This window comes from Triticum dicoccoides, chromosome 3B (assembly GCF_002162155.2).
Source record: "Triticum dicoccoides isolate Atlit2015 ecotype Zavitan chromosome 3B, WEW_v2.0, whole genome shotgun sequence".
Lineage (NCBI taxonomy): Eukaryota > Viridiplantae > Streptophyta > Magnoliopsida > Poales > Poaceae > Triticum > Triticum dicoccoides.
The window spans coordinates 629,112,953-629,118,480 of record NC_041385.1 but is presented as its reverse complement, the minus strand read 5'-3'; positions in this window follow the sequence as shown (position 1 = coordinate 629,118,480).

Below are 5,528 nucleotides of genomic sequence, written 5' to 3'. Positions count from 1 at the left end.
TCTTAGAGTTCTAAGTAGTTTGAATGCTAGCTATGGCCTCTAGGCATCCCTGTGAGTAGTTGTTCTCAATCTTGTAAGTTTTGTTGATAAATTTTTGTCACCCAAAAATTTTCAGAAAATTGTGCGCGAATATGATGAACCTCTTTGGAAGGAGGTCTTCGAAGAGGAGATCCTCGGAGGCATCTTCTAGTGACAGCTCCGTTCATTGGTCTTTTGTTGAACCAAGTGAAAGTTCCTTACGAGATGCCGCCACCAAAACATGCCTATGGCCATGCGACGATTATATGGTGCGTGTGGGCATTAAGGACAAATTTGAGCAATATGTTCACAATGACGGTCTCGGTCCCTACATTTCAGATAAGTGCAATCAACACCACATTCTCACTGAATCATTTGTCAAGGGATTTAAATTCCATCCCCGTGAGTCTAGAGTGTTGAGGGAGTCCTGGATTAGGGGGTGTCCGGATGGCCGGACTAAGACCTTTGGCCGGACTCCCGGACTATGAAGATACAAGATTGAAGACTCCGTCCCATGTCCGGATGGGACTTTCCTTGGCATGGAAGGCAAGCTTGGCGATACGATATGATGATCTCCTCCCATTGTAACTGACTCTGTGTAACCCTAGCCCTCTCTGGTGTCTATATAAACCGGAGAGTTTTAGTCCGTAGGAAAAACAACAATCATACCATAGGCTAGCTTCTAGGGTTTAGCCACTCCGATCTCGTGGTAGATCTACTCTTGTACTACCCATATCATCAATATTAATCAAGCAGGAGTAGGGTTTTACCTCCATCGAGAGGTCCCGAACCTGGGTAAAAACATCATGTCCCTTGTATCCTGTTACCATCCGCCTAAATGCACAGTTCGGGACCCCCTACCCGAGATCCGCCGGTTTTGACACCGACATTGGTGCTTTCATTGAGAGTTCCTCTGTGTCGTCGCCCTTAGGCCCGATGGCTTCTTCGCTCTCTAATCGCGATGCGGTTCGGGACGAGACTTTTCTCCCCGGACAGATCTTCGTATTCAGCGGCTTCGCACTGCGTGCCAACTCGTTTGGCCATCTGGAGTAGATCAAAAGCTACGCCCCTGGCCATCAGGTCAGGTTTGGAAGCTTAAACTACACGGCCGACATCCACGGGGACTTGATCTTCGACGGATTCGAGCCATGACCGGGCGCGCCGCATTGTCTCGATGGGCATGATCTAGCTCTGCCGCCGGACAGCGACCAGAGTGTCACTCAGGTGTTCACTCCGACCATTAGCTCGGAGCCGACTGCGCTAGCCAGGGACGGGCAGTTGGACGCCACCCCAGGAGCCGCAATGTCTGCGGCGATAGAGCCGAATACCAGCCTAGTCCTTTGCAAGGCCCGTGACTCCAAGGTGCCGGACTCCCTTCCGGACTCTGAATATTCCGCACCTCTTTCGATTGAACCCGATTGGGCTCTGATCATGGAGTTCACCGCCGCGGACGCCTTTCAGCACCCGCCCTTTGGCGATATCCTAAATTCGCTAAAGTCTCTCTCTTTGTCGAAAGAACCCTGGTCGGACTATGGTTGGGGTGGTTGGGATGCGGACGACGTAGTTCGAAACCCACCCACCACCCACTTGATAGCCACTGTCGATGATCTAACCGACATGCTCGATTTCGACTCCGAAAATATCGACGGTATGGACGCCGATAAAGGAGACGATCAGGAACCAGCACCTATAGGGCGCCGGAAAGCCACCTCATCATATGATGTATGCATGGTGGACACATACAACAGCAATGACAACGAGGACCAAAAGGATGCGGCCAGGGATCGCTCCCCCGAAAAACAATCAAAGCGGCGGCGTAAGCACAAGGCCAAGACCCACCTCGACAAAGACCCAGCCATAGAGTAGGGTGAATCAACGGACGACGAACATGTCGTTGAGCATCCGTCCAAACAGGGCGGACAATCCGAACAACTAATCCCCGGGAAAGATAATAGCCCGGACGACCTCACGCCAGAAAAATTGCTGGAACATCAAAACCTCCACCAAAGGCTCATCGCCACTGCACGTAGCCTGAGAAAGGAGAAGCGGAGGCTCAAGACAGCAAAAGATGCACTCAGGATCAGATGGGGCAAAGTACTCAATACCGCACACAAGTATGGCAATAGGCGCCACACAAAGAGCTATCCGAAGCGGAAACTACTACCAGAATTTGATGAAGAGGCCATAAAGCCCCCACAGTCAAAAAATAAGGAAGCCACAAGGTCGGATAGACGACCCTACGATCAATCTCACGCATCAAAGGACGCCGCACTCAATACGGCGCGCGATCCGTCCAAGAATTCGCATCAGAAAATTGGCCCAACCAGATCCATGTATAGGCCAAGAAAGCAAGCTCCAGTGAGTGATGCAACGCAAAAAATACCCGAACACTGCGGCACGCCTAAATACAGGGGCGCCGCACACCCCCTATGTTTTACCGATGAGGTGCTGGACCATGAATTCCCAGCCGAATTCAAGCCAGTGAACATAGAAGCATACGACGGAACAACAGACCCTGGAGTCTGGATCGAGGACTACATCCTCCACATACACATGGCCAGAGGAGATGACCTCCACGCCATAAAATACTTACCCCTTAATCTCAAAGGGCCAGCCCGGCATTGGCTTAAAAGCCTTCCCGAAAACACCATAGGAAGTTGGGAAGTGCTTGAGGATGCTTTCCGGGCAAATTTTCAAGGGACCTATGTCCGACCCCCGGATGCAGATGATCTGAGTCATATAACTCAGCAGCCCGGAGAGTCAGCTCGGAAACTCTGGAACAGATTCCATATAAAAAAGAATCAGATAGTCGACTGTCCGAACACAGAGGCCCTAGCAGCTTTCAAGCATACGTCCGAGACGAATGGCTCGCCAGACACCTGGACCAAAAAAAGCCGTGAACAATGGTCGCGTTAACAAGCCTCATGACCCGCTTTTGTGCAGGAGAGGATAGCTGGTTGGCGAGAAGCAGCACCAGCGACCCGAATACGTCCGAACCCAGAGATGGGAACGGGAAGCCGCGCCGTAACAAAGAACCGCGCCGGATAAAGGACAACAGCCCGATGAGCACGGCAGTAAACGCCGGATTCAAAAGCTCTCGGCAAAATCAGAAAAAGCCGCCCCCCAAAGACGATAGGGATGAGCTATCCAACCTCAACAAAATTTTGGACAAAATATGTCAAATCCACAACTCTCCGGGGAGACCTGCAAACCATACCCACAGAGATTGTTGGGTCTTTAAGCAGTCCGGCAAGCTCAACGCCGAACACAAGGGGCTCAACACACCAAGCAAAGATGATGATGCAACCCACAAGCAGAACACCGGAGAACAAAAGAAGTTCCCACAAGAGGTCAAGACAGTAAATCTACTTCATGTGACAAAAGGGAAGAGCAGAACGGCACCTATGAAGACACGCTCCGTACAGCCAGCCCCGGAGGAGCAACCCCACTGGTTGTTACAACCAATCACCTTCGATCATCAGGATTACTCCAGAGGAGACTAGAATGCAGGCTGGACTGCCTTGGTCGTAAATCCAATTATTAACGGACTCCAATTTACAAACGCCCTTATGGACGGCGGCAGCGACTTGAACCTGTTATATCAGGACACAGTCCGCAAACTCGGGGTAAACCGAGTTATAATCCACCTCGGCAACACTTCCTTTCAAGGAGTAATGCCAGGCCCGGATACCCCAACTATGGGTTCCCTTACGTTAGAAGTCACGTTCGGATCACCCGACAACTTCCGAAGCAAAAAATCTAACATTCCACATTGCCCCATTCGTAAGTCGCTATCAAGCGCTACTGGGACGTGAAGCTTTCGCCCGCTTTAACGCAATACCGCATTACGCATCCCTTACACTCAAAATGCCCGGCCCAAAGGTCATCATTTCATTACAGGGGAACATAAATTGACCCCCAAAGTACGGGCAAGGGTGCCGCTACCTAGACAGTCGCCCACAAATCTAGCCCTACTATCCTAGACACGGCTAGACGAGTCCGGCGTCAACATGCTTAATAGCCGCATACCCCCGTGCAAGGGGCTCCGTGTGCTCACGCCCGGAGACAATACGGCCCACCTCCTGCTCCAACTATATTTTATTTATTTCAATATAGATTTCTCGCACGCTTATTTTTTACTAAGTTCCTCTCTTTTGCAGACGAACATCGTGCTACGCCCGTCCAGGATATGGCACAACGGAGACACAGGCACAGACGTGCAGCAGGGACCCGTTTCAAGGATTCTTTTCAGATTAAGACCCTGCGTAAACCTTTTTTACTGTCTCTTGTTGATAACATCCCCCGGTTTTCTCTATAGTCGAGGAGGAGGCTGGCGTCTTGGCATCTGGCCACGCCAGAATTTTTGCACATACTTGGACACTAGGGGCTTTTTTACCAAGGGCTCTATTTTGGCCCGTCTTCATAAAGACCGAATACCTTAGGGAGTGTTCGGCGTCGCGAGTTTGGCCTTATATGCATCAGCTCCGAATCATGTCTTTGGTCAAATGTTGGGTTTGCCCGGCTCCTGTGTTTTGCTGCCTTATGTTCCGCTATATCGGCTAACGCGACACCAGGAGAACTACTACGATTGTTCCCCGGTTCGGCCAGGTGAGCACCTCAGTAGAGAAACCGAAAACTGACTGTCATGATATAGCGGGAGACTGGTCAACCACTCGATGAATTCCGGAATCTTTAGGATTCCCCCGCATTAACGAAGGGCCGCTTCTCGGTCAGGCACACTCGTGCCCCGAGTTCGGGCGAGTGCGGTTCGCCTAGGGGCTATTCAGTAGCCCCACTGTCAAACTCCTATGGCTAAGTGAAAGTGATAAAGCATTATAGTCCGGTTGCCTAGTTCGCCGCGCCACCACCTCCTTTGTAGGACCAAGACGTTGGATTAAGTGTGAAAAGGTGCCTTTTTGCGAACACCCCCGCATTCTATGCGTGGGGGCTGAAGCCAACGACTGCCATCTTTCAGGTTATATACAAATATATACATTAAACGGCCGCACAGGAGGCATCATGATTCTTGCAAGCACAAGTATAAAAAAGCTTTTTTCATAAAAACAAAATTCGTTTTACAAATAATATAAGCTATTCGAACACAACATCCTTCGAGCACTGCGACTCTATTATACGAGCGCCAGGAAGAACTTCCTCAAAATAGTGCTTGGCCGGTACTCGGCTTTCGTCCGAATCCTGGGACGCAACAATACTGGCCTTCATATCTGCCCAGTATGTTTTGACAAGGGCAAGAGCCATCTGTGCACCCTCTATGCACGCCGACCTCTTCATTGCATCAGCATGCGGCACCGAACCAAGGAACTGCTGCACCAAGCCAAAATAACTCTTCGAATCTGGCTTCTCCGGCCACAGATGACTCGCAACATACTTCATGGCGAATCCGGATAGTCTGTTCAGCTCCGCCCAGGCGGCTAAACGGTCGGATACTGATAGTGGGCATTCTGGATTGTGGTACTGTGACCAAAACAACTCTTCCAATTCATGGTCAC